The 23,304-nt window shown below is 33.9% G+C and overlaps 1 protein-coding gene across 2 annotated transcripts in view; it reads left to right on the top strand.

The window, feature by feature from the left end:
- The window catches only part of LOC118204512 (solute carrier family 41 member 1-like), a 272,491-nt gene that overhangs the window by 125,445 nt on the left and 123,742 nt on the right, over window positions 1-23,304 (top strand). For both annotated transcript variants that reach the window (XM_085812287.1, XM_085812282.1), the window contains exon 3: window positions 12,672-12,761. The gene's annotated coding sequence lies outside the window, so the exon portion shown is untranslated. The remainder of the gene's footprint in view (window positions 1-12,671; window positions 12,762-23,304) is intronic.

The raw sequence follows: 23,304 nt of genomic DNA, 5'->3' as shown, positions 1-23,304 counted from the left end.
AAACAACGTACCTTTGCAATAGTCGAAGATGTCCGATTTTTCCTTGCATACTTGTTTGAAATTTTTGTCCCACTTGAGTCTCCAATTTGACGTTTTTTTTCCTTTTTTGTTGATGATATTACCATCGACGCTTTAGATATCACAAAACTATTATTCTCACATCGTTTTTGGATAACGGAGTATGCCTATTTCTCTTCGGAAAGAGCGTAAATGTAGCTTTCGAACCACTGCTTTGTTAAATTCGCCATTTTGAATAAAAACAAAACTTTCAAGCCACAGACGATAATTTTGACTTTTTAAAACATAGTACAATTGCAATTACTTCTTTTGCAGCAAACGAGTTTTTTATTACCGCTTAGTTTATCACTTTTCAAATCCATTTTTCAATCACCGGTAGTAAAACCGCCCCTTTGGGCATAATATAAGATAGCTATCAGATTTTTTTTAAAATTATTTTTGCTATTTTTAATGCTTCGATTTTGTATTAAAAAGCATAAATTATTACAAATTATTGAAAAGGAACTAAAACTATTGATTATTTTATTTTGCTGAATATTATCGAGTAATTGCTGTAAATTTCCAAATAAACAACTTAACAACAAAAAGAAAAAAAAAATTCTAAAGGTCGCAAATTTAGTCTCGATCAAAAAGGTGTTAAAAATTTAAAAGTTGTATCTGGCATTAAGTAAGAATCTTCTTCAGGAACTAATTAAGATGGCTCCTTCTTTAGCTTTTGAGAAATGCAATACCGAATGAAACTAAGGTGATAACGGTGAAAAGATATTTGTAGAAGCGCATGGGAGAATCTGTCACGTGATTTATCGGAATACATAATGGGAGAACAACGTGAATGCGTTGAACTTTTGGTCTTCGTTATTAGAATGTATATTTAGTCTGCATCTGGCGTTCCGCTGGAAGATAGTTAAGTGCTTGTGAACGAAGTAAGATCCATTTCTTGAAGCATTGTTTGTTATATAAAAATTCGCTTTTCTTTCAGTTGCTTAATTTGTGCCGTTGCAAGTTCTATTCTGTTTCGAAAGCGCTAGGCTTTTCTCTGAAGAGCTTTATCATGTTAAATTTGATGTCCCAGGGCAGTGCTAAAACAAAATTCCACAACCAGGGCCAGTACTAGAGCAGTACCTATCTCCATGGTTACTCTTAAACGTGCATTAAAATGTGCATTAAACCTTTAAGGATTCAATGCGTATTAAAGAATGCATTGCGGACTAAGATAATGGTATGCAAAGCCTTTGGTAATATCGACATAACTAAGCTTTATTAGTATCCTTATATGTTATTAGTATCCTTACATGTTTGCTTATTTAGATTGATTGATTGAATGATAATTATTTCATTTTGATGCACTTAAAGTAAGATTAGCGCCCACCAGCGGCCGAGCGGTAAAGACGCTGAACACTGGTAGTTCGGTCCGAGGTTCGAATTCCGCGAAAGGGCTGGCTGAATGGGTGTTTTCGTGTTTTTTTTCCATGTGTAACATGTATACGAGCCAGTTTCCCTTAGAAAGTCTTCCACGAAGGCATCCCTCCCTTTAGGCAAATAGCCCTCGTGTGCTTTGCCATAATTGAATAATCCCAAAGAACAAGTATTATTTCCTCGCAGATCTTATTTAAATTGAACGCAAAATTTTTAAAAAATAGATAATCAAGATTAAAAAAAGAGCAGACGATTAATAAATATTATAATCGTACTAACAAAACGCTAGCTGTAATCACAAAGCACGAGCCAGAAATGGTGTAGTGTCATCTTTTCCTGGCCTCCTACCTCATCCCTACTTTCAGGTACCATACCTACAATGAACTGTTCCGACAAACAAAAGCAGCCGTTCCGGGTTTAAGCGCCTTCTGAACCGAACTACCAGTGTTCAGTCAGCTCGGCCGCTGGTGAGCCAGGAGAAAGGGATGGAAGAACAGTTTTGGAGTCTAAATGCGTTGGAGAGCACATTTAAAAAATTAAAACTGGAATTAGTTTTTAAGAAGAGGAAGCTGCAGTAGGGGCTTTGAAACGACAGAACCTAAATTGAGAGGAAAAATAATCAAATTCTCATTCTTCTAGCTGCAGTTTTCTGGGTTTTGTATTATGCCGAATAATAATACCTAAATGGCTACGATTTTGTTTTCTTCAAGTCTTGTCTTAAAGCTATAATGTGAGCTGTTTTGATTTTATAAATAAATAGTTGATGCTAAGCGTATTTACGTAACGTTTACGTAACATATGCGTAAAGTTTTGCTTATTTTGGATCAAGATCAATATCTCTCAACTTCTCGCAGTTTCTGTACCCAAGCCCATAGTTTCTGGAACTAATGCTAAGTAAAGATGCAGAGCACTGGGACTGCATTTAATTAAAGTCGGTAAAATGCAGGAGAACTGAATTAATCATGCTTCCTTATCAGCTGAGATGAATCTGTAAACTATCTATAGTATGAGTTATCTGTCTTATAATTCAGAAAAATCTTCACAGCGAATGCTATCTGAATGACAAGAAATCCACACAAACTTTCTCATGAGGTTATATCAGTGCTACCAAAAACTACTTTTGTATAATAATATACATTCCGCTTACTGCTTTACACCTTCTGGCAAGTCGATGCTAAAAATTAAGTTGTGGCGAAACGTGAGGATCTGTTGTAAAACAAACAAAAAAAGAACCGTTAAACAGACTTACTTTTAAGAAAGCTGAAAGCGATTAGATGTATTCCTAAAAGTTTCGATTGGTAATTCTGTCCGGGGTTCGAATTCCGGCGAACGGGCTGGTTGCATGGACGTTTTCGTGGTTTTCCCCATGCGTAACGTGTGTACGAGCCAGTTTACCTTACAAAGTTCTCCACAAAGGCATCCCTTTGCTTAGGCAGATAGCCCTCCTATCCTTTGCCGTAGTCAAATACACCACACCACACATAAGTTTCCTTTTTATCATAATTTACTCGGATAGCTTTAGAAATTTTGTAACTATGTTACGGTGAAACACCGAAATCTGGAGAATGTCGACTTTCACCGGTGAATGTCAACATTCACATAGTCGCTTGGTGTATGTCGGAAATATTTTCCAAATACTCTTATTTCTGACTTAACCGGTCAATGTCGACATTCACCATGTACTAATGGTGAATGTTGAACATATAAGAATATTATATTTCCTTCTCCGTAATTCATTCGCGGAAAAACGTACTTGAGACTCAGAATAAGAACTTAAGAATGTAAGAACTTAAAACACACAGTACATTCAAAATTATGTGATTCAAATTATGTGATACCAAATTACCAAAATTACCAAAATACTTACCAAATTATGTGATTCAAATCTTATTTATTGCAACAACCTAAACTATTATGACACTTTGAATTGCACGAGAGGCCCTTGCTTTTACAACTGCATTTATTTGTGGAACACTTCCTTTTGGAATAGCAGCGTATACTCTTTATAGCAGCTCCTCTCTTTTCGACCCACACCAGAGCATATTTGTGATTGTCGACATACATCGGTGAGGGTCCGAATGTACAGGAATGTAAAGAAATATTCGATCTTTCACCGATGTATTTGGTGAATGTTGACATTCTCCAATTTCGGTCTTTCACTGTAACAACTACATATTACACTTCGGTTCTTTAAGCAATTTAAAGATCTTGTATTAATGCATTAAAATTTAATAACAAATGGTTAACAAGGAAGAAAATATAAAGATGTGCTTAATATTTTACCAACATTAAATTCACTAAGATACAAAAGAAAGTTTTTAGAAACTTGACAAGGAAGTAGGAAGAAATAGGTGAAACCAAGCTATACCTTCGTTCTGATTCAAAACACAATACCTTTTAATAACCCGTCGGATTAGATAACTGTTACGCCCAAAGTGCAAAGAATGGCTTAAAAGTAACCATCCTTGGAGACTTAAATGTAACACTGGGCTTTTAAAAATTGTTAAAAATTTTTATTCTTGTCATTATCAATTCGAAACGGATGCAACAAACTATTTTGTTCATGTTCTCCCTTACTCGGAGTATACTTGTTCCAGCTGCCCAATCGGAATAGTGGTTCGTGAATCTGACTACCATGCCCCAAAACCCGTGTTCGAATCCCGGAGAAGACGTGGATATTTGTAAATATATATTGTCTGTGCGGGTGGCACTCATAATATGCGGCGAAACTATGGTTTACAATCCACTGGTGAAGATATACCTTTCTGAGCATTTTTTTTTGGGGGGGGGGAGGGAAACAATCCAATGTAAAATCTAAAACTAGGCCAAACAGCAATTTTATAATCTGGTCTAGAGTTTGAATAAAATTCTATCGATGTCGAGTGAGATCAGACAAAAGTTCCTTTCCTTCAAATCTCGCTCTAAATCTGTAAAGTTTTATTCTAAACCTACGCAAAAAATGAATAAAAATACAATAAAAAGAACCCTCCCTCAAAATCTGAAAGGTTTCAGATTTTAGATTACGTCCAAAGGGGCGTTTTTTTTTTAACGTTTTGTGTGTTTCCTTTATTTATTAAATATAATGTTCTTTGCACTTAAACCATAAAATTCGGTTCATCAGCAATGTCGCAAAATAATTTTAAATTGAGTGTATCTTTAGAATTTCCGATACACAGTCTCAGCTCTAGATAAAAATGTTTTTTCTGTACAACGTTGTCATTGCTCGCTTTTAAATCCTTGAGTTTGTTAATCAAAAATGCGTTAAAGATAATACGTTAAAAATACGTTAAAACAACGTATTTCATGTGCTTTGGCGCCAAAACATGCGACAGAGGACGTGGACACCACCCTTCTACTAATACGGTTAATCGGTATAGCGCCACGTCCACCTTTATCTAGATAACCATACGTGTTCATTGTGCTAATATACTAATATATAAACATACATACAAATTTGGTACTTCATACAGTGACGTTAAAGCTAATTAATGTTAGACACTGGATAATACATTGCCATGTTACAAGGTGTATGCAAAAGCATGGATACGGTAGCATATATACATAACGTGTGTACTCATACGTTGAGTACACTATGATCCTTTGAAGCATTATCATTAGATACACAAGACATGTACATACTGAAATATTAGGTGCGCAATGTTATGCTGGAATAAGTAATTAGTAAAGTGAATTAAAAGTTAGATCCTAGGTTAGTACTGTGTGGTACAGTATCATGCTACTGAATTATTTGTGCTGTTTCTTAAGTACATTAACCAATATACAAAGATATTAAAACACGTGTATTTAGGTACACAGTAATGAGTGGATACTCAAGCGTTAGGTAAGTGCTACTTTAACATAATTAACAATAGGTACTTAATACAATGCTGAACAGATAATTGGTGCAATTAATTTTAGAGTGGGGCTCTAGTTAGTTCTTTGCGATACGGTGTCCAGCCGAAAGTCCTCTAGAGTGGGTGATAGTAGAGGAGAGGTGGAAGACCCTCAGACCCGCCCCCCCGTGTTCTCTCCATCAAAATTTGGGGCGGAACTGAGCTAAAACGCACTGTCATCTGCATGGTACTCAAAGTTGTTGCCAGATGTAAACTTACGTTCTCTGCCATGAGAAATTTCGTGATGTTGGACTGACTATAGGTAAGACAAGTGAGCATTAGCAGCAACAGTAACATTTCCAACCTTCGCTTAAACCAATTTTAGATCATGATCTAAAAAGCATTTAAAAGAATTGCCATATGATTATATAGCTAACTAGCAAGCCTACGTCTGGCTTTTAAATGTACCGGAAAATTGTCTGAAGGGAACAACACTTACATTTAAAAACTGTGCAAAATTTTACTCTGCAGAACAACTTCATCAAAAATTTAAATAAATAAATAAAACCCACATTTTTTTTTAAAAAATGTATTACAATGAAATAAGCAATATCTCTTAATACAAATATTAATTATCCTAATAAATAAATTAACCAACTTTCCTTTGCCTTCTATCGAAAAACGTCCAGTGTCCAAGAAAAACATCAAATTTAAAAAACTGCGCAGAATGATCGCCCTCATTTTTTCAAGTGGCAACAGAGCTGATTTTCAACAGTGCAGTAATACAACTGAATGAAAAACTGTTGCCAAAACCATATTTCTAAAAGAATGATAAAATTTTTTAAAAAAATCTGATTCGAAGTTTGGAAAAAATCGCTTTGAAGTGAACTGGCCCTTGTCTAGACGCACCTTTTATACCAAATTTCGTAGCCCTGGGTCTATTAGCTTGCGCGCAGCAAGAGTGAAAGACACACACATACTCTTTCTTTAATTATATGTAGAGATTTAAGTGTTTTTTTTACTACCTATGCACTTTCATAGATGAGATCTTTTGCACTATGAAGTAATTTTTCAAGAGCAAATATTTTATCACGTGTTTCGATCTTATGGCGAGCCACTAACAGTGCTGAAGGTTCTTATAAGCGTTACGCTTTTTGTATACCACGTTTTCCTTGTAAGCATGTAAGTTTGGAAATGTATCGCATCAGCCATTCTTGACTGTCTACGATCTGTCACGTTTTTGTTTTTAAGGGGCGCATACACCTTAAACCCCTTAACACCCTTCGAATATGTGACTGTTGCAAGAATTTGGATATTTTATTTATTTTAAAAGTAATTACTTCCAACTTTTTACAGCTGACTACATAATATGGCTGCTTTGGAAACTAGTAACCAGAAAGTTTGTGTTGCCACAAATATTTTTGTAATTTAATCCGCTTTGTGACAAAATATTTCGTCACGTTTCCCACCTTGCGCGCACGATAATTTAAAAATGGCTAATGGCACGTACTTGAAATTGGATGGAATTCTTTATATGGGCCCTATTTTTTAACTGAACCAAAAATCTGATGAATATTTTAATATTAAAAAAATTCATGGACGAAAACATGACAGATTTTTTTAAATAAAATACATTTTATAAACTCGACTCCAAATAAAATAAAAATTTAATACGAAATTCTTAGAATTTTTGGTTCACAGTAGTTTCCATATGTTATAAAAGCTATATATTAAATATGGAATTAAATTATGCAAAAGAATGTTTTAAATGCAAAAGAATGTGCGCGCAAGGTGGAAACATGACGAAAAATTTTGTCAAAAATTAAATTATAAATATATTTGTGGCAACACAAACTTTCTGATCACTATTTCAGAAAGCAGCTATATTATGTAGTCGGCTGTAAAAAGTTGGAAGTAATTGCTTTTAAAGTAAATAAGTTATTCCAATTCTTGCAACAGTCACATATTCAAAGATCTTATAGGTTTTAAGGTGTACGAGTCCCCTTAAAACAGAGTTGAAAGAAAATTTTTGAATGAATAAATATGCCCTTGCAAACAAATTAACCGTACCCTTTGGAAAGGTATTAAATGCGAAGGATGTGGCACACACTGTTATATAAAAAGAAACTGCAATGAGATTTTCAAGTCAAAGTCATTATTACTTTGCTTTGGATTATTGACCTACAATTTATTACCCTTTCGAACTGTAATGGTAATAACCCTTTTGGGCGGTTCTTTAAAGCTTGTGGAAGTTCTTTAAAGGAGAGCATGAGAAATGTTTCTCGAGATACAGCTAACGAGCTGCGGACATCTGAAGGTCACTTCATTTTATTCTTAGTTTTTGTTTTTAAATTATGTCTCATAATAGTAGCTCAAAGCAGTTGGTATTCTGAATCCTCTCGTTTTTATTGGCTGTATTTCAAGGTGAGCAACTTGCTAGTCGTCTCTTAAGAAGCGTTTCTCATGCCCATCATTAAAAAAGCCTTACATGCTTTCCAAAAATGTTTGTTTAGCCAAAAGTGGTGTTATTGCAGGTCATGGTAATTCAGCACTATTAAAGTGTAGGTTAACAATTCAAAAGTAATATTAATTATTCGAGATATGTTGAGTGTAGTAAGAAGTGTTTTCTATGCGTACGGCCAGAATAAAAGACCGTTCTCCAAAACGGATTGTAAGCTGGATTTAAAATTAATTCGGAAGAGAATTTTTTCTTCGTTATGTCTGTACATACTGTATGTATGTATTTCGCGCGTAACTCAAAAACGGGTATCCTCAGAACGTGGAAACTGTGTATATGGGACTATTATAACATGTAGTTGTGCATCTCCCTTTCTAGTTTCAATCGGCCGCAACCAAACGTAAATATATGTGTGTGTGTGTGTGTATATATATATATAATTTATTTACTAAAGAAATATTGATTATATTATCTCCTAAGATTAATTTTTAGTAGAATTATCTTAAAAGAGTGAATAATTTCTTAATCGTTACGACATGACAATTAGCCAGAAATTAATTAATTTCCATCCACTAGTATTTTCAAAAAAAAAATTTAACAGATGGTTTCACTCAAATAAGAGCTCCAAAACATACGTCCCTCAAGAATTCCTAATTACTCCTACTCCCATAAATTACTTCACACAAGTCTTACCGACTGGTATAAATCAAAACCGCCGCTTCGTATCTATTTCTTAATTATTGTTCATTGAACGGGAGTTGGTTTGTTCCCCTTGAAAAGTCAACTAATTTCCGATGAATGACAATGATTACATGCATTTAATTTAATTACTTGCTTTTAATTTATTGCTTTTTACAATTGAAATTTTGTTATTTATAATTTAATCAAAGTCCCCGTTAAACATTTTTAACAATTTACATTCAAGTTACTTTAAAACAATTTTCGAAATTGAACTTACTAACTATGGATTCACTCTTTTAAGATAATTCTCCTAAAATTAATTTTAGGAGATACTATAATCAATATTTCTTTAGTAAATAATAAATAAGTTATTATTAACTTACATTGCAGTAATTGCGCAAGTAGTAGAATAACTCTCGATTTCGCACTAAGTGAATTTAAGATCATACAACATTATATATATATATTGTTTCACAAGAAAATAGTAAACTATTATTATTAACTATTATTAACTATTTATTAAATGTAAAAAGCAATAAATTAAAAGCAAGTAATTAAATTAAAAGCAAGTAATTAAATTAAATGCAAGTAATCATTGCCATTGATCGGAAATTAGTTGACTTTTCAAGGGTAACAAACCAACTCCCGTTCCATGAACAATAATTAAGAAATAGATACGAAGCTGGGGTTTTGATTTATATAAGTTGGTAAGACTTGTGTGAAGTAATTTATGGGAGTAGGAGTAATTAGGAATTCTTGAGGGACGTATGTTTTGGAGCTCTTATTTGAGTGAAACCGTCTGTTAAATTTTTTTTTTGAAAATACTAGTGAATGGAAATTAATTAATTTCTGGCTAATTGTCATGTCGTAACGATTAAGAAATTATTCACTCTTTTAAGATAATTCTACTAAAATTAATCTTAGGAGATAATATAATAAATATTTCTTTAGTAAATAAATTATATATGTATATATATACACACACACACATATTTACGTTTGGGTGCGGCCGATTGAAACTAGAAAGGGAGATGCACAACTACATGTTATAGTAATAGTAAGTTAAATTTAATTTAAATAATTCTCTTGCGCCAGTGCCGCAAGGAATGAAATTTGAATTTAACAAATATTCTGTATTCGTATAAAGCAAATATAATTTTAAGAAATGTTAATTGCAAAGAAATAAAAATTGATTATTGCTGCGAGCTAATTTACAATATTATTTAAATTCTTAGAGCGTATGTAAATTAATTGCACTTATCTAAAACCATGAAAAAATATATTATTCCAAGAAATTAAATTTATTATTCCAAAAAATTACATAGGTGAATAATTGTTGAGCAGGGAGGAGACAGACTTATCAAGGGGAAGTTGCCGCCAAACCTAACTCCTCAATTACTCAATTCGTGTTTCGTCATCCATATAGTCAAGGGTAAAAGTAAAATTCAAAACCTAAAAATAAAACCAAATGTTGTGAATTACTAAAAAAGAAATTTAAGCAGTGGAATTTTGAAAAAAAAAAAATCAAGTAAATGACTAGTAAATACCCTTTTTATTATTATTATATTTATATTTTATAATTTTATATAGTTTTTTTTAGGTTTACATTCATAATTCGTGTTGGGGAAGTTTCCAGAATGCAAGAGTTAATTACTTTGGTTTTCTAAAAAATTTGATTTTCTACTCTTAATTGATTTCTTTAATTAATTTTAACACTAGTAATTTACTTGCTTTTTTCTCAAAATTCCATTGTTTAAATTTCTTTTTTAGTAATTCACAACATTTGGTTTTACCCTTGCCTATATGGATGACGAAACACGAATTGACTAATTGAAGATTTAAGTTTGGAGGCAACTTCCTCTTGATAAGTCTGTCTCCTGCCTGCTCAACAATTATTCACTTATGCAATTTTTCAGAATAATAAATTGGGCCCACCAGCGGCCGAGCGGTAAGGTCGCTGAACACTGGTAGTTCGGTCCGAGGTTCGAATCCCGCGAACGGGCTGGCTGCATGGGTGTTTTCCCCATCTGCAACGTGTATACGAGCCAGTTTCCCTTAGAAAGTCCTCCACGAAGGCATCCCTCCTCTTAGGCAGATAGCCCTAGTGTGCTTTGCCATAATTAAATACACCACCACCACACCAGAATAATAAATTTAATTTTTTTGGAATAATATGTTTTTTTCATGGTTTTAGGTACGTGCAATTAATTTACATATGCTCTTCGAATATTACATATGCTCTTCGAATTTAAATGATATTAAATTAATTAGCAGCAATAATAATTTCTTTGCAATTAAAATTTCTTAATTAAATTTATATTCGCTTTATACGAATAGAGAATATTTATTCCCACCCACTTACCCGGCTCGTCAGCTCAATATTTTTATTACATATTGACAAATTGTGCATTTTTTTTGGCTATAAAAGTGTTTGAATGATGTTGTTCTTATGTTCTGGTCAAGACTTTTATGCCTTTAGTTAATCTTCATGCAATAGTTGTAGAAGTATCAAAAATTTAAACGTTTAAATGGCTCTTAGGCTAAGGAGGATGCCATTTGTTCATATTTGAAACTATTAAAAGAATAGGGAATTAAGTCAGTTGGTGCACCACCTTCCGTGTCTTTTTACTCAGTGTAGGAAGCATTTAACTTCGAATTTATTGCACCGAAAATTTTATCTTCTTACCCGATGGCCGTATTGCTTGTTTTTGCGTAGAAACTCTAATTTTCATGTAAAAGTTCTTTTAAACTGTTTTTGACTGTATTTTATGATTTTTAATTTTGATTCAGTTTTTATGCATTTTTGCCTTGTCGCAAAGTGAGACCTGAATTAATTGAATTAGAAACATATCCTTAATCTAAATGAAATTGTAGGAAATAAATTTAAATGAAATGCAGGAAAAATGCGTATAATTTAATAAGCCGTACTAGGAAGCTATGTGGTCTTCACGTCCAGTGCAGGATTTACGTATAAGCTATACAAGCTATAGATTAGTGCCCCCACTTTCTTGGGGGGCCCTCCAAAAATTAAATTATTTAATTATTATAAATGAATTTATCATATAAATATAGTATAACAGATTTATAAAGGACCCCATATCGCAAATAGCTTAGGACCTTATCAAGTCTAAATCAGGCTCTGTCCACATCAGATATTTTTTATTTGTAATAATATTCAATTAGAATTACATGACGTTTATATTAAAATAAGTTTTATGCTGTGTTACTATGTAGAATTAACCACACAAATAAGTACTTCTCTTATACAAGTGAAGTTCTGTTTTTCATTTTCATGTTCTGCGATAGTATCAGGTTCAATGTTTCTTCTAACCTTCTTCGGAAACATACAATGACCTGACTAGAACAGAGAGCTTACTAAAGCTATGTTCACTAATTGTAGTAAGTAGACAGGATACAGACGAAGGGTATACAAAACCCTTTATTTTTCTTTATATACAATGACTTCCGTACTTCGGAATACAATGACCCTCCACTCGGGGTCTAACGTAAAAGATATTAAAATAAAACTAAACTCAAATTTAACTTTAGAATAATACACGTGTAAGATTGGCATTATAATAACAGGAAGCGTATGTAGCACAGAGACTGTGAACACTACAATACGTTTAATTTATCAAGAGGATTAAAACCTCTGTCTGGAAGGCAAATAGCAACTGCGTAACTTCTAAGGTAAGCGGCCTGCTTCGAACTCACTGCTTCCTCTCCCTCTCTTGGCAAAAAGGCCACACTTAAATACTTGGCGTTCGCCAGACAACTTTGCATAAACTCCTTCACGCTTATAATTCTGGCCGGAAGTAGAAAATAAGAAGTGATAGTAAAGATTTAAAATAAAATAAACGTTAGTAAAACTTAAGATCCTTACAATAGTTTAAATCATGTTAAATATTTAACCTGTTTAGCAGTTTCATTACTTTCAAGCAAGAATACGAATGGATTCTTGAAGAGTGCACATAACTATTCTTCGGGTCTTCATCTTTTGAAATGTATGTTCTAGATGAAAACTTGCCTATTAAAAATATATATATTTACATAAGTAAAATAATTTCTGTATGTAAGGACGTAATATATAGTGTTATAAACATATTTTATTATGTACTATAGTAGCGAAAATTTCATAAAATTTATCACTTGATACATTGGTATAATTGAATTAATTATATTTTAAATTAGATTAGATTAGATAAGTTATTAAAAATAAAAGGTTTAAATTACTAATTATTGATAAATTCTTTTAATGCTTTCAGCCATACAATATTAACTTGAACGGTGAATAAAAGGTCTTTCGTCCGATGGGAGTTATCTGGAAATTGACTGATTCGCAGGCCGCGTGGAAGGTAAGTTTCTTATATGTAACGCAATAACATTTGCCACGTTGCGTGAATATAAATGTTTAGAAGCGTAAGTAATGTAACTATGTTACCGTGAAAGACCGAAATTGGAGAATGTCGACTTTCACCGGAGAATATCAACATTCACCAAAAACGTCGGTGAAAGACCGAATATTTCACTACATTCTTGTACATTCGGACCCTCACCGGTGTATGTCGACATTCACCGATATGCTCCGGTGAAAGTCGAAAAGAGAGGTCATAAAGTGCCATGATAGTGTAAGTTGTTGCAATGAATAAGATTTGAATCACATAATTTAGTAAGTTTTTTATGACTGTTATTTTATTTTCACATTTAGAACGTACTGTATAATTAAGTAAGTTTTTGACTTCTATTATTTTCCTTTCTCAGTTTGAATGTATTGTGTGTTTTAGGTTCTCGTGTTCTTAAGTTCTTATTTAAAGTCTCGAGTGCGTTTATTCGCGACTGAATGACGAAGAAGAAAATATAATATTGTTATACGTTCAACATTCACCATTAGTGCATGGTGAATGTCGACATTGACCGGTGTAAGTCAGAAATGAGAGTATTTGGAAAATATTTCGGACATACACCAAGAGACTATGTGAATGTTGACATTCACCGGTGAAAGTCGACATTCTCCAGATTTCGGTGTTTCACCGTAACAACTCCACTAAAAACGATTCTAACGCCCAAAATGCTTCCTCCGTATTAAATATATTTTATAGTTGGTAATATACAGCTACATAAAATTATCAAAGATATCCTTCTTTAATTAAGATATAATAACACGCCAAATAAATACTAATTCAGAAGTCAAACAACAAAAATCAGCGTTATATTTTCAAAATTTTTACTCTAAATATTTTGGCTTCTAAATTAATATCCTTCTTTGTTAGTATTGTGTGTAACCGAAGGCAGGTAGCACTTCTGACGCCATGAATGATTAGTAATTAGCCACGCCTCCTTATTTCTTCAGTAGTATTTTACTATACGTTATTTTATTATTCGTTATATCTGGAATGATCTCGGAGGAAAAACGAGATCATTGCTTCGTCAGCCATACTGAAAGAGGCTTTGATGACAGTGTAGAATGCGGTTACATCTCCTGACACTGTTTGTGAAGTTATGTCTCTTGTACTGTCAACTAGAACGAATTCTTGCGTCTGTGGTCTAAGACCGTGTCATGTGACACATCGTAAAAGCTTGAAACAGTTGGATGAAAGATGGTGCTCCTCCACACGTTACCACATGTTTTGGCAAATGCTGCAACAGCACGTTCGAGATAGAGTCGTCTCCCGTGACTTTGCAGTTTCGTGGCCATCACGATCTCCCGACCCCACTCCGATGGATTTCTGGTTCTGGGGTTATCTGAAATCTAAGGTGTAAACGTCAAATACTCCTCGAGACTTGCCAGAATTGAAAGATGCCATAAAACGTGAAGTTATAGTTTTCTCTTGCGTTTTTACATTCGTCATTGCTGTCAGCAACCTCCCGCATGGAGTGCGTTATAGTCTGCGTGGGTGGGCGTGCCGAAAACCTGTAATTTCAACAAAAGTTCTTTTTTTTTTAATCTTCTTTGTTGGGCTGGGATTGGGTTTTTACAACTCTCATCTTTACAAGTGTTTTACGCCAAAACTTTCGTTATACGTGTATCATTCCAACGCCATTTATGGTTTTTCGATCCGCGTATCAATTAGCGCAAGGAATAGGTGCTGGCATTCAAAACTTTCGATTTTTTTTTTTACCGTAAAAGTGAGAGTTTTGTTGTTTTAAAATCATCGCAATCTCGAGCTCGCGTACCTTTAAATAACAGTAACTGAAATTTCATTTCGATTGGTTGAGCGGATAGGCACCTAGAGTTTCACAGATAGTTCAGCAGAGAGAGAGGGGGGGGAGTTTTCTGTGACTACCCAATAGATATTACATGCATTTGTAAGCGTTTCAAATTCATGACATGGCTTCTTGAAAACGTTCCGATTTTTTAGTTGTGTCTTATCATACTTAAATGCACTGTTATCGTATTTTCCTGCTTACATCTTTAAAAAGAAATAACGCTTTCTCTGATTGGTATTAAGCTTTCTGGGACCACTTAAGTTATCAGAGGACACATTAGAAACTTCTCCATTTCTATGATAACGTTTTTTTATTAATGCATAGTCTTTGTTTGCCCGTTTAAAGCTGCTTTAATGTGCTCTATCGTTACTCATTTGCACTCATTTTGTTTCTCAAATACTTGATTCGTTCACTCTTTACGAAAAAAGTGCGACTTCATATACTCTATTCTTTACGATACAGACTCGTATACCTTCTCCTTAACACGTTCAGCGCCGTGTCAACCATCTGTGACTTTCCGTTTAGGCCGAGTCGACCGCCGCTGGCTGACAGCGTGCAACATGATATATAACTATACAATTTACACTGTTTTATGGAATTACAGAAAAAATATTTAAAATTTACTTAATTTTGATTCATTACAGGACTAATGGATTTCATTGAAACACGGTCAGCATAAAAACGGTTCTCCATTACAGCTACTACAAAATGCGACAGCTGTTTTAGTCTTTTTTCTGGCCATTACCAGCTTCAGTTGCATTTTTATCAAAACATAATTTACAATATTTTAACTGCAGAGGCTTTTTCCTGTTTTCTTTGGAGTTTATGTGGTCGTTTTTTTAGATATTCTTGCATTTCTGTTCGATGGAATATTTTCTTTTTCACAACTTGTAAGGGATCGCGCTCATTCTTTCCGGACTTCAGTAATGCTAATTTTCTGCTTCGTAATATCTTTGCGTAGAATGTAACTATTTACAAAACAGACTTGGAGCGTAACGTCTTGAATGAATGCCTATAGGAATCACGTTCCAAACGTAAACTATCTCCTACTGCGATAAGAATCGCTGGCCTTACGATGCCAGCGCTTTTAAGCGGCGCGCGTGGCCTGAACGGGTTTGCCTAAGAAATACGTTTGGCGCTCAACGTGTTAACAAAGGGGAGGGGAAGGGAGCTTCGTATGAAATTTAGTTGGTAGATTTTAACTGCGCGTGTAAATTTTAGGTCTATGATTTCACGTATTTTTGCGCGTTGTAACGCTATACACTTTTTTGTGTATTATAAGAAACTTATATGATGAAATGCTTAATCAGACTAGAGTCTTTGAAATAACTATATATAAGAAGATGATCAGACGCAAGCCTTTATCTTAAACAGTATATAATTTAACATATGCTACATTACGATGACAGCAGTATTTACTAATTAATTCTTGTTTCTAGTAAAATGTACAATAGTTTAACATATGTACAGTGAACTGAAATTCTTGCCCAATGTAGTGAATTACTGATAGTGGTAGAAGATCTAAGGGTTTTTGAAGAATTAATTAATATTTCACATGACGTACGGCAACTAATAATTTTCCAATCTAGCTAAGTATAAAAATAACTCGTATCAAATTCTGTATGTATTTTGAAATATCATTTGAGATTATTAAATATATTATGTGCATTTCTGTTAGTTACCTGAAATGGTCAGCTGAATAAATAAATAATCTGCTGAGAGTTTGTTTTCGTCAAAGTACGGTGAACTGTGACTGAAGCGATATTATCTTTAAAACAGCGTCAGAAATTTATTTGGAATACATTCACCCAACAGTACTCTATGAAAGATAAGTCTTTGTTTCTCGCACTGCATGTTTATCATTTATTTATCATAGAAAGGGGTTTCAGATTATATTCGATAACGTAAAAACAAAAGTTGTTTCTGATTTCAGATAAGATCTGTGCGAACTTGAAAATTTTTGTTTTTATCTTTTGCTTGTAAACATTAAGTAAATGATGTTGCATATCAAAAATTTGTTTTGCGTTTTCCATTATCATTAAATGTTAATATGATACATTTATGCCTTTTTTCCCCATCATAAATATGCTAAAAGTCAGTAGTGTAAACTGTAGACCTAGGTTAAAAAATTCTGTTCTAGGAAAAGAGAATAGGAACATGAATATAATTACGTCTAATAGCAGCAGACTTAAATAAATACTCTGATTAAACAACGTAACAACAGTGGATCAAGAATTTTGGACTATTAGACCAAAAGGAATATTAGTACCGAAACGGCATCTTGCGTCATAACATTTAAAAGCGTTGTTTTACTTTTCAAATTGTTGCGACCAAATATTGGAGACCTGTATTATATTTAAAAAATTTAATTAATGAAATATCTGCATAAATATATGCATGTTTCTCGCATTGTGGCAAACAAACAGTTCCTGAAGTCATCCAGTTTTGAAAAACGTAGACCTCCAACCGAACATAGGCACTGGGAAGCCCGAATTTTGAATTTCCGATTTGATTTATTATCTACTAGCAGCTACGCGACCAGCCTTCGTCTGGCTTTCAAATGTACCGTAAAAAATACCTGAAGGGAACCCAAAACGTTAAATTAAAAAGTATGATGTGTACACCACATGACTTCCTTGTATTAAATTATACGCATTTTTTCTCGCATTTCATTTAAACTTATTGGATTGAATTCAATCTACTTCGTCGACAGCGCATAAACCACAAAAAATAAATGCACTCTTTAAAATTCACTATACTTGTTTACCATAGCGACACTGGCGCTAGGTTCACTTAATATTTCGTACATATTATAACTCAGAATACACAAAATTTATATCATTTGAAGAATTATCTTATCATAACCACATGTTATATTCAAATACTATAATAAAGCTAGAACGATGTATAAAAGAAATTAAGCAAACAAAACGACAAAAAGAAAAAGAAAGAGTTTTTCACAGACGATTGAGTATTTCTCAATTTAATTCAGTTTTCACTTCGCGACAAGGCAGAAATACATAAAAACTTAAAATATCTGTATTAAAAATTACGAAGTAAATCTTAAACACTTATTTCCTCGAAAAAATTCCAGAAAGGATTAAGCATGATTTAATTCGCAATAATAAATGAAGGCGTTATTTTTGTGTTGCAAAGCTTAGTGTCTCTAGATTGGCAACAATATTTGTAACTTTAAAATATTTGTAACTTTGCTGTTGAATTGTATATGGCATGGGGTAAGTTCGCACACATGATGCTGACTTATAACGCTAAAGTACCCCCCCCCAAAAAAAAAGAGGGGGGTTAGCAGGCGTCAGTTGTAACAGCTGACTGGTAGACTGCGAGCTCAGCGAAACCATAAAATCCGTAACAAACCCTCCTGGACGAACGTTAAAATCTGAAACATTTCAGACGTTTATTTATTTTTATTTTTTAATTAGCCCAAACTAGTGATAGCCCAGAAGTGCTATTAATTTCGTTTTTGCATTTTGCGTCGATTCACTGTAAATATCCGTATCACTTTTTGAACTGTTGCCACCGTATATTATAGCCATGTGTTATATTTAAAGAAATTAAATAATGAAAGCATCTACACAAATGTATGTATTCTCGCATTGTCATAAAACAACTTTACCTAGAGCCATCCAATTTCGAATAACACACGTCTACACCCGAATTTGGGCATCTGAAAGCCCAAATTTGGAATATGTTTTATTATCCATTTCATATTTTGTAACACTTTAACTAATTTTTGATTAAAAAATTCAACAATTTCAAAGTGAGCAATGGCAACACTGCAGGGGGGGAAATTATTTCCAGTGTGCGAGATTGTGTATCGGGAAATTCTAAAGATATGCTCTTAAATATTTTGTGATATTGCTGTTGAATCAGATTTCATGGTTTAAGTGCGAATAACGTGATGTTTAATAAATAAAGGTAACACAAAATGTTAAAAAAACGCCCCGTTGGGCGTAATGTAAAATCTGAAAGCTTTCAGATTTGTTTTATTACTCCAAAGGGGTAATTTGCCCAGAAGCACTATCAATTTCGTTTTAGCATTATGCGTTGATTCACTATAAATCTCAGTTCATTTTTGAGATTGTTGCCACCCAATATTATCGAATTATATTATTTTTAAAGAAATTAAATAATGAAGAATCTGCATAAATGTATATATGTTTCTCGCATTGTGATAAAACAACGGTATCTAGAGCCATCCAATTTTTAATAAGGTAATCTTCCGAATATGGGCATCTGGAAGCCCAAATTTGGAATTTGTTTTCCTATCGGTATCATATTTTATAAAACGAATTTTTAATTAACAAACTCAAGGATTTCAAAGCGAGCAACGACAACGTTATACAGAAAAAAATTTTTTTATCTCCAGCGCTCGAGATTGTGTATCGGAAATTCTAAAGATATGCTCATTTTAAAATTATTTTGCGAACTTAATTGAATTGCCCACCAGCGGCCGAGCGGTAAAAGCCGCTGAACACTGGTAGTTCGTTCCGGGGTTCGAGTCCCGGCGAACGGGCTGGCTGCATGGGCGTTTTCGTGGTTTTCCCCATGTGTAACGTGGATACGAGCCAGTTTCCCTTAAAAAGACCTCCACGGGGCATCCCTCCCTTTCCGTGTAGTGCCTAAGGGTGGAGCACGTAATAAATTAAAAAAAAAGAACTGAATTGAACTCTTTTATGGTTTAAGTGCGAAGAATAAATAAATAAAATAAATAAATAAAGGTAACGCACAAACTGTTAAAAAACACCCCTTTGGAGATAATTTAAAATCTGAAATCTTTCAGATTTCTTTTTTCTATGTTATAAATATAACTTTTTTGCAATGCACAAGAAGAAACTATGCAACTCCTTTTATTCGTTAACAAAACTGCTTGTTCGCGTATAAACATTCCCTTCGACAAAATTTATACAACTAAAAAAAGCAATTTTTTTTTTTGTGAAACAAAATTCAAAACATATTATTAAATAAGAACTCATTTCTTATTTCTTATATGTGACTCGTGCATTGAGCAGAAAACATGCGTAATTTACATAGATTACTTTTCCATTAATGTTCAAAGCAAAAGTAGTAGGTTAATTTGCTCGCACATTACCGCACATTTACCTATATTAAATTTATGTAGTTTTAAAAATAAGCGTTCTTACTTTTACTTACATTCAGTATGTCTATCTTTTTGTTATATTTAAACAGAACAAAATTTAAAATTTAAATTAGTTTAAAAATTATTAAACAAATTAATACTGAATTTTATTTAGCCCACAAGGAGAATAAGTAATTCAGATATTTGGAGTCTCAGTAATTGGAATTCTTGTCTACTATGGTAATGACTCCTGTTTAAAGGTAGACCTTATTTTTTATGTCATTCTGCGTTATGTGTCTTCACAGAATAAATCACATTGTCGTGTCAACATACAAGGCCGTCTAATACCTCTTTTATAGTAGTTAAAAGCTTTATATGTTGTCGCTCACCTTCAATTCATTTTTGTAATAGTGTTGACAGGAAAGCAGAAAGAACGTTATAAAAAGAGCGACGTTTCCTTCACTGGTACTCGAGCGTCCTAATGTGCAAACAGGAAAAGTCTGATAGAGCATAAAAACGTTTCGCAACAATTTGCAAGTCATCTGTTTAAACAAAGAACAATGAAAGAAGATACATGAATGCCCTGAACGCTAAGTAAATGAAATTGTAATTTTGTTGTTTCAGTCATGCTTGCTTCTTTCTTTTCGCCACTGACAGGATAGCTGGGCCCACTGGAATAGGTGCTCTTCAGCCTGTTATGGAATTTAAAAAAAAAAATAAAAATCTCAAAGCTTTCAGATTCTACGCTGGACGTAACTTTTTTTTTCGTATAGTGTTGCCATGCCTCGCTTTGAAATCATTGAGTTTGTTAATCAAACATTCGTTAAAGTTTGACAAAATATGAAATAGATAATAAAACAAAAACCAGATGCCCATATTCGGCGGAGATTTACGTTATGCAATGTTGGATGGCTCTAGGTACCGTTGTTTTATCACAGTGCGAGGAGCATACATACATTTATGTAGATTCTTCATTGTTTAATTTCTTTAAATATAACACAGGGCGATAATATTTAGTAGCAACAATTTGACAAGTGAAACGGACATTTAAAGTTTTCGACTCAAAATACCAAAACTAAATTAATACACCTTCGAGGCTATCGCCTGTTATTAGACATACGTTAGGTTATTTCAAAGGTGTGCCGTGAAAAGTGTGCAATGCTCTCGCAAGTACTCGAACATCAGACCACTCCATACGCGCCGAGTGTGCGGACCACTGTACCACGAAGGCATGCTTAGAAGTCGGGAGAAATATCTTATATACTTCCTCGTTTAAAGGGCGACTGAGGATTAGGGAACCCAATCTGAAAATCCTGGTGGTGGAGAATCATCATCCAGCACCATTTCGAGTTCGCGCGCCACTGTAGAGTCATTAGGACTTTTAGGAAGCAGAAGATATGAAAAATGAGCAATGCCCTCGCCGCGGACGCGGACCGCGGAGTCGAACCGCGGACCTCTCGAATACGCGCCGAGTGTGCTGACCGCTACACACGAGGGCTTGCTAAGAAGGCGGGAAAAATTATGAACTCTTAGCATAGTACCGTGTCCTCCGGGAATTGATTACATTTAGAGCTTAGTGTTGTGTCTGTCCCCAGGCAATGGACCACGCTAAACGAGCAACGCTGAAAGAAAAACCAGAACATGGAAAGAAGGTTCATGGTGGGGGACTGTTGGGACTAAGGGGAAAACTTTTCACAATTATGGTACATTTTAGGCATACAATTTTTTATCTTGCTTCCCATTTCGTAATGCAAAATACTGAAATTCAAAAGGTTCATTCTTAAATTTCATAATTTTGTGCCGTATTGCCATTTTCATAATTTTGTGCCGTATTGCCATTTTCATAATTTTGTGCCGTATTGCCATTTTCATAATTTTGTGCCGTATTGCCATTTTTATAATTTTGTGTCGTATTGCCATTTTTATAATTTTCTGCCCTATCTCCATTTTCACAATTTTGTGTCGCATTTCCGTTGGAACTGTGTTGTGTTGTCTTAAATCTATTTAAAAACAAATGAAACGAAGAAAGTCGACGAAAAAAATGATTAAACGTACACTGGTAATGATTCGGGTGTGAGTAATGTTTTTATAATGATGTTTCCATGGAGAACTTTCTCAGGAGAAATGCCTCTTAATTGCATTACAAACGCACGAAGAGACTTTTCTAGTCTCCCTTTAATGCGTGTTTATCTTGTAGGTATCATTAATATCTCCCAGCAACTTGTAATTGAAAATCGCCTATATACCAACTTTCTAAATTATACTTAAATATTTTCGTCGTTTCTGTAAATTACGCAATACTGTATAGCTGGATCTTTAGAGCTGTGTACAAATAGAAATTGGGGACACAGAAACTTTTTTTCATATACTTATCCTGCTTTATAAATTATGGAGATAAAAATGAAAATTAACATATCTGATATGTAGATGCGTAAAAGAGTATTTTCGGTCACGGGAAGTGGAACAATTCTTTTATGATTTAGCAAAACAATGCTTTTATTGTAGATGAATATTTTTCACGCATCACTGATAAATTGGTGCAGTAAGCGAGACCGTTAAAAGAAAGTGTAGCAACAGAAGCAATTTGGCAGGACGGAAGCCAAAGAAGGTTCACGATGTGTCCAAGATGGCTGCAAAAGAACAGTTAAGAACGTTTAGGCATTTCATCACAATTTAGAAAACGGTAATGATTCACAGTAAAATTATGCATATCAATCGATATTACTTCCTTGTACGAAGTAAAAAGGAAGTATTGTAATCGCGAAAAGTTTCAGGCAGCATATTTCAAAGAAAATATCCATTTTGACCGCTATCGAATGCAATTTAACGATGTATTTCCGTGATATCTGTACGTAAGGACAGAATAAAAGACTCTTTTCCTCCAAAAAATTTATAAAACTGCTTTAAAATAATCTGAAGAGAATTTTTCGTGGCATCTGTACGAACGTATGTATGTACGTACGTATCTCGCATAACTCAAAAACGAGTAGCGTAGCCTCAGAACGTTGAAATTTTGTATATAGGACTGCTGTAACATGTAGATGTGCACCTCGTATTTTGGTTGCTATCGGCCGCGCCAAACGTATATATATATATATATATATATATATATGTAATAATAAAATTCCATAATCAAGAATACGCTTAAAATTCTAACTGTATGTTCTTTTCATTTTTAATGGCGACGTTCTCTTATTTGAAAGTACGTGGAATTAAATGCACAGCCCCGTAGTCAAGTTGTTTCTCCGTCCTTTTCTACACGTACAGTTATAGAATGTTCTGGAAATATTTAAAGCGAACTGGATTGGCTGACGAGGCTGACGTCAATTTCTTTGAAGCTCCGCCTGTCCAGAGGCTATAAAAGGACTCGCAAAAGAATATCGGGGGATTTTTCTTAAATGTCACGATGCAGTAAACTTCATAGAAAAAGTTATTAGTAATTCTTTTTATTTACTCCGGATATCTGATTTTGTAACTGCTATTTCTCCTGAATAATAATAAATGGATCCTGTTTTTTAAACTTATCGTTTGATAATTTAAGCTACGACTACATTTATGAGTCTTCATAAATCTATTTATTCCGGACAAAAGCT

This window comes from Stegodyphus dumicola, chromosome 1 (genome assembly GCF_044657685.1).
Source record: "Stegodyphus dumicola isolate Sdum_Otavi_A_Nest chromosome 1, ASM4465768v1".
NCBI classification, from domain to species: domain Eukaryota; kingdom Metazoa; phylum Arthropoda; class Arachnida; order Araneae; family Eresidae; genus Stegodyphus; species Stegodyphus dumicola.
Note: the sequence above shows the minus strand (reverse complement) of the source record. Positions and strands in the feature narration are given on the sequence as shown.